We start from the raw sequence: 12,777 nt of genomic DNA, 5'->3' as shown, positions 1-12,777 counted from the left end.
AATGACAGTATTTCCTAGTTGCCTGAAATCACATTTACATGAGTTTTCAATATTACAGACCTTTTTTAAAAGCCAGTAGTTGTTACTGCAAATATAATTACATACTCTTTAAATTCCTGTACTCTAGGTAATATGTTCATGATTCAAACTAAACATTGAACATTACCCAGAGAAAGAAAAGAGGAAAGTTTGACTTAAAATAAAATGTACTCTATCAGGCTCTAAAGAAAATAATTTTTTTTTTCTATCATGAATCTATAACATAAAAAAAGGAAGTGTTTTGAAATAATTTCATTGACTCAACATGTGAATATCCTTTTAAAAATATTTGGGAAATAGTTTAACTAGGTTTTTCCAATCTATTCATCACTTGAGCAAAAATATGTTTGCCCAATAAAGCATGGGCTTCCTAGTGGCTCAGACAGTACAGGATCCTTCTGCAATGCAAGAGACTCAGGTTTGATCCCTGGGTCAGGAAGATCCCCTGGAGGAAGGCATGGCAATCCACTCCAGTATTCTTGCCTTGAGAATTCTGTGGACAGAGGTGACTGGCAGGCTACAGTACATGGGGTTGCAAAGAATCAAACATGACTGAGCAACTAATACTCTCAATAAACTATGCATGTTATTCTATAACTACTACTCAACTTCTCTTCAATTAAGTAGGTCCGGGTATACCAGTTCTACAAAGGGCATTTTGTATCTAAAGGAACTAATTCTCAAGACATTTCCATGGAAATACAGAACACAAAACTGTGAGGTTTGACCTCAGAGTTTTGTTTTGTAAAACAACCTATAAGATACACATTTTGTCCACACTGAACTGGGTTGCAGACCTTACCAAATAACTCATCATTTTTCTTTGAGCTTTAATCAATATAAGAAAATCATGCATGTGATGGAGAAAAGTGCTCTTCTCAACATTTAACTGCTCTCTTTTCTTGACTAAAAATTTGACACTTAGAATTATAAAAGTAATATAGGATTGAATGCAAATAGTATATAGAGAGTAAAAAGTGATCATTCCTTTTCTCCCTTCCCTAATACCACTCCTCTCCTGCCCAGAAAAACTGTCCTTTATTTTTCTAGATTACATGAATTTACATATTTATGGATGTGTATATACAAAAGGATGGCATATGTATCTATTTTATACACACATGCGTCTATGTACTTGTGAGCAAATATCAAGTCTAGCTTGATTCCTGGATTGGGAATATCCACTGGAGAAGGGATAGGCTACCCACTTCAGTATTCTTGGGCTTCCCTTGTGACTCAGCTGGTAAAGAATCCACCAGCAATGCAGGAGACCTGGGTTTGATCCCTGGGTTGGGAAGATCCGCTGGAGAAGGGAAAGGCTACCCACTCCAGTATTCTGGCTGGAGAATTCATCGACCATATAGTGCATGGGGTCACAAAGAGTCGGACATGACTGTGACTTCCACTTTCACTTTTTTTGTCATCAAGTCTAGCAATTCAAAAATACATGGAAGTATTGTAAAAATTTTTAAAAAGAAGTAAGAATCCCCCAAATGCTACTGTCAAGAAATATTGGCCCTCGGTTTTTGCAAACAGCAGTTCAGACCTCTTGCATCAATAACAAAGATATAAATAAGAAAGATAAAATGTGATCATATTTTTCATGTTATTTTAGTTAATATGACATTTACAGAACTAAAAGAAATTTAAATAAAGCCAAAGGAACCACTGAGCTTTAAATCAATGTTTCTTTACACGAAAAGATATTAATTCCTAAAGATAAATCCTTCTAAACATAAGAGAAAATATGAAGGTAATATTAAAGAAATATAAATAAAAACATATTTTTTCCATAAGCTACATTTCCAGATTCCTACATTATTTATTGACTCTTTGTTAAATGAAATAAGAAACTTCACAAACTTAAGCTCTCAGCTTCTTTTTTTCATTCCTCTTTCCTTTTTCTTATAGCCATATTGATTTCACATGATCACAGTTCTATAATCATAAATACTATAATTTAGTAATTTTATATTTCTCTGTTTTATGTTTCATTTATAAACTTTAATTATATTAAACTCATTTCTTTACCCATTCCAGCCATAGTTTCATTTCGAATCTTGGGGTGATCATCAATGGGCTATATATATAGCTTAATTTCAACCTGGTTTTCAGAGGACTGATATCATGCATGTTGCTAAAGAAATCAATGTGGATTTTAAAATGTTTGGCTCAATACTACAAAAAGTCCAAGAGCTGGAAAATTTATTTCATAAAAATAGGTATTTTCTCTCTTTCAATAAAATGTGCCATGATGTTTCTTGGTTTTTAACTTTTGTTTTTTAAAAATCTATACATTGGTATCTTTTGAATGAGTTCCTTTGCATGCATTTGGCCTTTCTGCTGTGATATAAGGAATTTTGTTTAACAGAACTCAATGCAAAATCAAATTCAGTTTAAAAAATACATATGATAAGAGAAGATGTAAAGACATATTTTACCTCTTAAGTAGATGTAACGGGATATAATTTTGATATTTCAGAAGTAGTTATCTTTAAGATTTTCTCACTTATGCTTTTGTGTCTATCAATAGTGCTGGTCAGAGGTTTCAGACATAAAACCTTTACTGGGTGGAGTTTGTATTTGGATGCAAAGGAGAGAAAGGCAAAAGAGCACTCCCCGCTTTTCCAGCACCTCGCCTGTTTGTTCTTTTCCACCTGTTTTGGATTCTGGAGAAGTATCGTTCTTGTCTGCAGCCTGTGGAGGCACTAACAAGCTGGGCTTGCTGAGCCTTCAAGTCCTACTACAATGCTAGCACTGGAGTTCAAGGAACTCTCTTGGGTCTCTCCCTCTCTGACTTTCAAAAGAGGATGTGTTCAACCACCAATTAAAGTCTTAGGGTTGCAGTCTGTCAACAAATTCTGCTCTTCACCACAACCAAGTCAAAGATCAGGTCTTCTTTAGGTCATGATGCTTTCATCAGCCCAGACATATCAATGAATCTCCTCCAACTTTGCTGAGGCTTACAGAATGACTACTGCAATCCCACTTGAGGCCATCTCTGTGGACTAGAAGTAGCTAAATAAGTACTGTCTTCAGCCTGAGTCCTGAGGTGGCTGTGGGAGAAAGATGAATTGGAATGACTTAACCCATTCCATCCCACCCATTGATACTCCCTTGTCAGAGTCACTTATTAGTGTTTGGGGGATATCCACTATAGATAGCTTCTTATCTCTATCTGAGATCTTGGCCATTATGTGCTCAGAAGAGGTATTCATGGCTGATGCTGGGAGCCAGTGTGAGGAATCCTGCCCATGCAAAGGTCATGAGGAAGGAAGCCTGAAATATGCAAAGGCGTGATCTGGCTTCAGGGGTTCCCCCTGGGTTTTCCTGAACATCTACCCCCCAAAACCAGAGTCTGCCTGCCTTATTGTACTGTGCTTTCCAATCTTCTGACATAACAGGGGCTATCCCTGACCACCTTTCCCTGGAAAGAGTTAACTCAGAGCTCCAGTTAACAGTCTCCTGCATATAAAAAGAATGTCTCTGTTTAAACCCCTTTGATGGCTTTCTAATTTACCTGACCAGTCTGCCTGGACTTTTACAACTTGTGAATTGTTTACAGCCCCCCAACCATGAGAGGCATGAAGCTTAAAGCATCTGAGAGATATAGAGCCTTTTCTAAAGAGCTAAGAATTATATTGGTGATGGGTTTCACAGTGGAGTCAATGACTGCTGCCAGGCCTCCATATTCTTTATCTTTTAGGCACCTGAAGGATATTAATCAATGTAATTGGGATATAGAAAAAGAAATATAGTAGTTTTGATGTTAGCAACACTAGACTTTTGAGTTAATTAATTTTCTCTTTGTTATAAATCACTGTACTCCTCTTTCATTGTTATAAATTGTTGTGTCCTTGCTATGTAAGAATGTAACTTTATTTAGTGCTTTCTGAGAGTGGTACCAGACTTTGGAAAGAACAACACTTTTAAGTTTTCTGGTTGACAGACCCTTATCAGAAAAGGGCTGTAAAATGTTAATTGGCCTTCCGGCCAGAAGATGATGTAAATCACCTAAGACTTGCGTATACAGCTAGGTATGCAGAGAGAAAGCCTGGTCTCAATAGCAGTCAGGGCTGCTGATGCTGCATAATTTTGTATTATCCATTGATCCCTATGTACAACCAAAAGTATAAAAAGCCTTTCTGGACAATAGAGGGGGGCGCCAGTCACTGGAAAGACTGGTTTTACCAGTGTCGAATCTCTCTCTCTCTTTTTCCCTCTCCCTCCCTCTCCTTTTCAGGCTGAATTCCCATCTGGGGCATGGAGGCTCGCCATGTCTACTTACTTGCCCTGGCTTCTAAGACCCACGCGAGAGGGAGCCCAAGGCGGGGGACCCTCCGCTATTCAAGCAGGTGCTGGTGGCCTAACGTAAATGGTGCAAACCTCTTGTCTTGAGGTTTTATTGGTTTTCCGTGTAAACCAAGTTATTCAGCCTCCTTTCTCCACGAAATTTTCCTACTATACTATTTCTTCCTAATCTCTTTTTTATATTTCTAAAAAAATAAGTTTTTCCTTGCCACGCCATCCCCACTTCGAATTACCCTGGATCCACTGGGGCTGGACCCCGGCAGGCTACCATGAATACCTCTTTCCTCCTCATTCCTGAGTCTGAGAGTATGGTATCCTTGAAGGAAATCTGGAACAGGAAAAGGACATTAGGTAAAAATTAATGGAATATGAATTTAGTATGGACTTTGCTGCTGCTGCTGCTGCTCCTGCTAAGTCACTTCAGTTGTGTCCGACTCTGTGTGACCCCATAGACAGCAGCCCACCAGGCTCCGCCTTCCCTGGGATTCTCCAATCAAGAACACTGGAGTGGGTTGCCATTTCCTTCTCCAATGCATGAAAGTGAAGTCACAGAGTCGTGTCCAACTCTCGGTGACCCCATGGACTGCAGCCCACCAGGCTCCTCCATACATGGAATTTTCCAGGCAAGAGTACTTGAGTGGGGTGCCATTGCCTTCTCCAGTATGGACTTTAGGTAACAACAATACATCAGTATTGGTTTATTAGTTGTGATAGATATTCCACACTAACGTAATAAACTGTGTACGAGTTACAAGGAAAGTCTGTTGTTGTTTAGTCACTAAGTCCTGTCCAACTCTTTTGCAATCCCATGGACGGCAGCCAGCCAGGCTCCTCTCTCTATGGGATTTTCCAGACAAGAATATTAGCGTGAGTTGCCATTTACTTCTCCAAGAGATCTTCTCAACCCAGGGATCAAAGCCATGTCTCCTGCATTGGCAGGCAGGTTCTTTACCATTGAGCCACTTGGGAAGGCCTCTGAAGACTGTACTTTTCTGTTTATCTAAAACTATTTAAAATTTTTAAGTTGCTGAAAAACAAAAGTAAACATTATGCATCTATTTTATCTTATATCCTTGTTAACATAAAATACACGCATGTCTGACTCTTTGCAACACCATGGACTGCAGCACGCCAGGGCTCCCTGTCCATCACCAACTCCTAGAATTTACTCAAACCCATGTCCATTGAGTTGGTGATATCATCCAACCATGTATATATACCTAGGGCAACATCTGGAGTGACATGATAATATATCAATTGCCGGGGTCCAGCCCTGGTGGATCCAGGGAATTCGAAGCAGGGACTGAGTCGGCGAGGAAAAACTTATTTATTTAGAAATATAAATAGAGATTAGGAAAGAATAGTGTAGTAGGAAAATTAGTGGAGAAAAGAGGCTGAATAACTTGGTTTACACGGAAAACCAATAAAACTCCAAGACAAGGAGTTTGCACCACCTACGTAGGCCACTGGCACCCGCTTGAATAGCAGAGGGTGCCCCGCCTTGGGCTCCCTCTCGCGTGGGTCTTAGAAGCCAGGGCAAGTAAGTAGACATGGCGAGCCTCCACGCTCCAGATGGGAATTCAGCCAGAAAAGGGAGAAAAGAACGACATGGGGGAGCCAAGCATTGGTGCCAGACCCACAACTTTATTTTCAAAAGCAGCTTATATACCCCAAGTTGTACATAAAGAAATAATGAAATATGCAGAGTTATGCAGGGGCAGCAGTCCTGACCCTTATTGAGACCAGGCTTTCTTTTTGCATACCTTCCCGTATACAAAAGGTCCCAGGTGGTTTTACATCATCTTCTGGCCAGGGGGCCTGTTAACATTTTTATGGCTCTTTTCCTAGATAAATGTCTATCAACCAGAAAACTCTTTATCCCTTGAAGTGTTTTTTTCTTTAATCTGCATCACCCTCAAAGTACTAAATAAAGTTCCATTCCTGTAGAACAAAGGTGCAGTGGGTTATAACAAAGAAAGTGCTTAACTCAGAGATCTAATGTTGCTAATGCCAGGGCTACTACCTATTTTTTCTACATGCCAACCATATCTACAAATAAAGGATATGAAAATTTGCCAGCAAGTATTGGCTCAACAAATGAAACCCTTAACCAGTCCTATTCTAATGATTTTGACTCCTCGGAAGCCCCTACATTCCTAGGATGTAGCTTCCTGTGCCTCTTGCGGGTCGGGAGGCCGCAAACAATCACATGTGCAGCTGTAAGAGTCCGGCAGGCAGGCTAGAAAGCCATCAGAGGGGTTTTGGGATTGAAACACTCTTATTATGCCCAGGAGACTTATTATCTAAAAGCTCTAAATTAACTTTTTCCAGAAAAAGGTGGTGGGGGGACAGCCCCCTGTTAATGTCAGAAGATTAGGTGGAAAGCATAACACAGTAAAGCAGGCAGACTCTGGTTTTGGGGGTAGATGCTCGAGAAAATCCAGGGGGACCCCTGAGGCTCAATCCTGCCTTTGCATATGCCGAGCCTCCTTCCTCATGACCTTTGCCATGGGCGGGATTCCTCACACTGGCTCCTGGCAATCAACCTTGGTTGTCTTTTGAAAGCAGACTTCTTTTCTTTTTATCATTTTTTATTCACTAATAATTTATTATTTATTCAGTATAAAAAAAAAAGCAAATGTAAAATCACCATGTCCTCTTTTCATTCACTTCAGTTCAGTCGCTCAGTCATGTCTGACTCTTTGCAACACCATGGACTGCAGCACGCCAGGCCTCCCTGTCCATCACCAACTCCTAGAATTTACTCAAACTCATGTCCATTGCATCGGTGATGCCATCCAACCATCTCATCCTCTGTCATCCCCTTCTCCTCCTGCCTACAATCTTTCCCAGCATCAGGGTCTTTTCCAATGAGTCAATTCTTCACATCAAGTGGCCAAAGTACTGGAGTTTCAGCTTCAGCATCAGTCCTTCCAATGAATATTCAGGACTGATTTCCTTTAGGATTGACTGGTTGGATATCCTTGCAGTCCAAGGGACTTTCAAGAGTCTTCTTCAACACCACAGTTCAAAAGCATCTATTCTTCAGTGCTCAGCTTTCTCTATAGTCCAACTCTCACATCCATACACGACAACTGGAAAAACTATAGCTTTGGCTAGCTGGACCTTTCTTGGAAAAGTAATGTCTCTGCTTTTTAATATGCTGTCTAGGTTGGTCATAGCTTTTCTTCAAAGAAGCAAGTGTCTTTTAATTTCATGGCTACAGTCACCATCTGCTGTGATTTTAGAACCCCCCCCAAAATAAAATCTGCCATTGTTTCCATTGTTTCCCCATCTATTTGCCATGAAGTGATGGGACAGGATGCCATGATCTTAGTTTTCTGAATGTTGAGTTTTAAGTCAGCTTTTTCACTTTCATCAAGAGGCTCTTTAGTTCTTCGTAGCTCATTATATATATAAGCTACAGAAGACTTACACAATACATAAAGGCATTTGCTTACAAAACAAGACATCTAGGGGTAAGATGGGCTCCCCTCATGAATGAGTCAGAGCTGTAGAAGCTTTCTCTGTCTCTCTCAGCTCTGTGTCCTCAGCCTGCCAGCTTTGTCCTTGGGTTTGCTTCCTTTATGGTCACAAGATAAATGCCAGCATTAATTACATGGCAACACACTTCCCTTGTTCATATCCAGTGACAAAGAAGAAAACCAGTTCCTCCAACTTTGGAAAAGATTTGAGTCAACTCAGGTCACTGTGCCCATCCCTAAGTAGTAACAGTTACCATCACTTATTTACAAATGCTAAATGGCCTTCAGCCAAGTGTGTTGAACCAGCTACCATTGGAGGAGTTGGAAATGAAGGCTTAGGTCTAATCAGGACCCAGTCAATTTCCCCTGATAAATGAGAGGCCTGAAACAAAGTGCATTAGACAACTCCTTGGGACAAAGTCTGCAAATGGGACACACTTGCCTCTGCACTGACTCTCAGAGAAGTAGTGAGAATACACACCAATGATTCACTGTCTACCTGCATTTAAGACCTTCAATAGTTTCAGTCAGTCAGTCAGTCAGTTCAGTCGCTCAGTTGTGTCTGACTGTTTGTGACCCCATGAATCGCAGCACACCAGGCCACCCTGTCCATCACCAACTCCCAGAGTTCACTCAGACTCACGTCCATCGAGTCCGTGATGCCATCCAGCCATCTCATCCTCTGTCATCCCCTTCTCCTCGTGCCCCAAATCCCTCCCAGCATCAGAGTCTTTTCCAATGAGTCAACTCTTCACATGAGGTAGCCAAAGTACTGGAGTTTCAGCTTTAGCTTCATTCCTTCCAAAGAAATCCCAGGGCTGATCTCCTTTAGAATGGATTGGTTGGACCTCCTTGCAGTCCAAGGGACTCTGAAGAGTCTTCTCCAACACCTCATTCAAAAGCATCAATTCTTCGGCGCTCAGCTTTCTTCACAGTCCAACTCTCATATACATACATGACCACTGGAAAAACCATAGCCTTGATTAGACAGACTTTTGTTGGCAAAGTAATGTCTTTGCTTTTGAATATGCTATCTAGGTTTGTCATAACTTTTCTTCCAAGGAGTAAGCGTCTTTTAATTTCATGGCTGCAGTCACCATCTGCAGTGATTTTGGAGCCCCAGAATATAAAGTCTGACAGTGTTTCCACTGTTTCCCCATCTATTTCCCATGAAGTGATGGGACCAGATGCCATGATCTTCGTTTTCTGAATGTTGAGCTTTAAGCCAACTTTTTCACTCTCTACTTTCACTTTCAATAGTTTACTCCTGTCCAATTGAGAAATATGAACTAATGCTATATCCATCAATCTGGTAAATCTATATCCACAAGAAGGAGTAAAGGGTAGAACAAGAGACCAGAAGTATACCTTTGACAGATGGCTCAAATCAAAAAAGGAGACATCATGGTGGGTAAAAAGAGCTACACTTTAACACAGTAGTTAAAAGTTACCTGCCAACTTAGTAAAAGGATCAGCAGACACTAGCAGCCTATGGGCCATTCCAGCCTACTGCCTGACTTTGTATAGCCTAGGAGATAAGAATAGGCTTCAGGGACTTCCCTGGAGGTCTAGTGGTTAAGAATCCGCCTGCAAATGCAGGAAACACAAGTTTGATCCCTGGTCTGAGAGGACCCCACATGCTGTGGAGCAACTCAGCTCATGCACTGTTGAACCTATGCTCTAGAGCCTGGGAGCCACAACTACTGAGCCCATATGTTGCAACTACGGAAGCCCTCGCCCTAAAGCCTGTGCTCTGCAAGGAGAGAAGTCACTGCAATGACAAGCCTGTGCACCTCAACAAAGTGTAGTCTCTGCTTACTGCAACTAACTAGAGAAAGCCCGAGCACAGCAGTAAAGACCCAGCATAGCCAAAAATAAATAAATATATAAAATCTAATAAAAAGAATGGGCTTCAGTGTTTTAATGGTTGCTAATGGTGTTTTAATGGTTGTTTTAATGGTCACTTCAGACATGTCTGGCTCTTTGCAACCCCATGGACTGTAGCCTGCCCCTCTCCTCTGTTCATGGGATTCTCCAGGCAAGAATGCTGGAGTGGGTTGCCATGCCTTTCTCCAGGGAATCTTCCCAACCCAAGGATCAAACCGAAGTCACTTATGTCTCCTGCATTGGTAGGCATGTTCTTTGCCACTAGTGCCTGGGAAGCCCTTTAAATGGTTTTTAAAAAATCAAAAAAGGAATAATTTTTGTAACACATGAAAATTAAGTGGAATGCAAATGTCAGTGTCCGTAAATAAAGTTTCACTGGCCATAGGCACACTTGGTTGTTTACATATTTCCTATGGCCATATTTGCACTAATGTTGGAACAGTTGAGTAGTTGTGACAAAGGCCATCTGGCCTGCAAAGCCACAAATATATACTGTCTGGCCTTCACAGGAAAGGTTTGCTGGCCCCTGACCTGGAGTCAATCAGGGGCTTCACTTCCTCTCTCAACAGCATACATCAGCAGTCTCTCTGGCCAAAATGCATCTACCCTCATGAGGGTTCCTCCAATACCAACCACTGCTTTTCTGGTTATCCTCCTGAGGGGAATAAGCAGATGGATTTTGCCCCTAGAACAACACTCCCAGAAAGTTCTGAACTAGGTCAGAGCAGCATATTCATCAATGCAATTCCACGGCTAAAAATTATCTTTTTCCATGGTCCAGTTCAAACTGTTTTCAACTATGCTATTGCATATAGCCTAACAGGAACTTCTAAAGTACCCTCTTGCAAAATTTCAACAGATGTAAAATGCCATCCCCAATCACTGGGTTTATTTTAAGTATCTTTCTTTCCCATCTAATATATTTTGTATTTGTGCATCTTCTTGCATGCTCAGTCATTTGTGACTCTTTGTGACCTCACAGAATGTAGCCCACCAGGCTCCTCTGTCCATGGGATTTGCCAGGCACATCTTGTCCAAGGATAGGCAAGAATACTGCAGTGGGTTGCCATTTCCTCCTCCAGGAGATCTTCCCAACCCAGGGATTGAACCTGCGTCTCCTGAGTCTCCCTCATTGGCAGGAGGATTCTAAAGGATTCTAATTCTCCTGTTGGTTTGAGTCCTGTTTCTAACACCCCAAAGCTGAATTTAGTGTGGGCTCCATCTAGTGACTGGCATGGATACTCTCCTGTGAATATTTTCAGTTCTGTCTTTTAGGAACTGTTTCTACTGCTTCTGTCTATGTAAATGCATAGGCTCAAAAATAGCCATCTTCCTTGAAAAGAGTCTTGTCTATGTGTGCTCAATCCTGTGTCTGACTCTTTGTGACCTGCTTGAGAAACGCCCAGAAAGAGTCTTCCTCTCATATAATTAACCACTGAAGAACCAAATGGAGACCATGTGGTGGGGGCGATAGTCAATGCTATGGACAAGCTCTTGAATCCAAAGCTCATCCTCCACTATCCCTTCTTAGCTCTATGTGAATATGAACATCTCCAACTACAGATGCTGGCTAACCAGGTAATGTCCTACCAGGTTTTTTTTTTTTAAGTTCTTATTGCAAGACATTTGCTTTACAATATTGTGTGGGTTTCTGTCATACATCAACATGAATCAGCCATAGGTATATAAATGTCTCCTCCCTCCTATCTCCCACCCCGTCCCACCCCTCTAGGTTATCAGAACACTTGGTTGAGCTCCCTGTGTCATTCAGCAAATTCCCACTGGCTATCTAGCTCATGTATCTTAATGTCTAGGTTTCCATACCACTCTCTTCTTTCGCCCCACCCTGTCCTTCCCACACTGTGTCCACAAGTCCCTTCTCGATGTCTGCGTTTCCATTGCTGCCCTGCAAATAGGTTCATTGGTACCATTTTTCCAGATCCCATATATATGTTAATATACAATATTTGTCTTTCTGACTTACTTCACTCTGCACAGTAGGCTCTAGGTTCATCCACCTCATTAGGACTGACTCAAATGCGTTCTTTTTGTAAAGCTGAGTAACATTCCATTGTATATATGTACCACAATTTCTTACACCTAGGATCTTTTAATGTTTTACAGTTTAAAAAAAGGACACGTTGCTCTAACAAGCAATATATAAAAGGACTATAAAGACTCCCTTTGTTTTTTCTTTGCTTTTTTTTTTTTGAATCCCTTCTTCTGTTGCACCTGCTTAGTAAAGCCCCTGAGACTTGCCAGGGTATGCTATCTCCTCTCCCTGCAGTAGCCATAGCAGGCGAAGTGAGAGCAATCATCAAATTGAGCATATGTACCCTGAGGCTACCGATGTTCGCTAATGACCCATGACTTTACCCAGGTCAGTGCGACTGGCATTGCTTGCTAGACCCTGTGCAACCGGAATCTGCCTTGGATATCTGCATGCCTGACAGGTGTGTATTTGCTGAGATATGTTTGGCCCCTGGACCATTTCTGAGACCTGCTTTGACCCAGTATGCTCACTGAATTTCGATAGAGATAACCAGTTACCTGTAGACAAGGTCACTTTGTGTGCGTGCATGCCAAGTCACTTGAGTCATGTCTGACTCTTCATGACCCTATGGACTGTAGCCTGTCAGGCTCCTTTGTTCATGGGATTCTCCAAGTAATCCCACTGGAATGGGTTGTCATTTCCTCTCCCAGGGGATCTTCCCAACCCAGGAATTGAAGCCATGGGCTTCCCTGGTGGCTCAGAGGTTAAAGCGTCTGCTTCCAATGCAGGAGACCCAGGTTCGATCCCTGGGTTGGGAAGATCCCCTGGAGAAGGAAAAGGTAACCCACTCCAGTATGCCTGGAGAATCCCATGGACGGAGAAGCCTGGTAGGCTATAGTCCATGGGGTCACAAAGAGTCGGACATGACTGAGCGACTTCACTTTCACTTTCTTCTGTGTGGCAGGTGGATTCTTTACCCACTGAGCCACCTGGGAAGCCCCAAGGTCACTTTACGCAGCAATAAATCATGATGTCTACATCTTATATTTATTAAGGTTTAGA

General features: G+C 41.7%; 1 non-coding gene across 1 annotated transcript; it reads left to right on the top strand.

The window, feature by feature from the left end:
• The first annotated feature begins 12,461 nt into the window (after window positions 1-12,461).
• Window positions 12,462-12,533, top strand: TRNAW-CCA (transfer RNA tryptophan (anticodon CCA)). Its single transcript has one exon. It is a non-coding gene; the product is annotated as a tRNA-Trp (tRNA).
• Window positions 12,534-12,777: the final 244 nt, after the last annotated feature.

Source organism: Budorcas taxicolor, chromosome 4 (assembly GCF_023091745.1).
Source record: "Budorcas taxicolor isolate Tak-1 chromosome 4, Takin1.1, whole genome shotgun sequence".
In the NCBI taxonomy this organism is placed as follows: domain Eukaryota; kingdom Metazoa; phylum Chordata; class Mammalia; order Artiodactyla; family Bovidae; genus Budorcas; species Budorcas taxicolor.
This window is presented reverse-complemented; position numbering and strand designations above follow the sequence as displayed.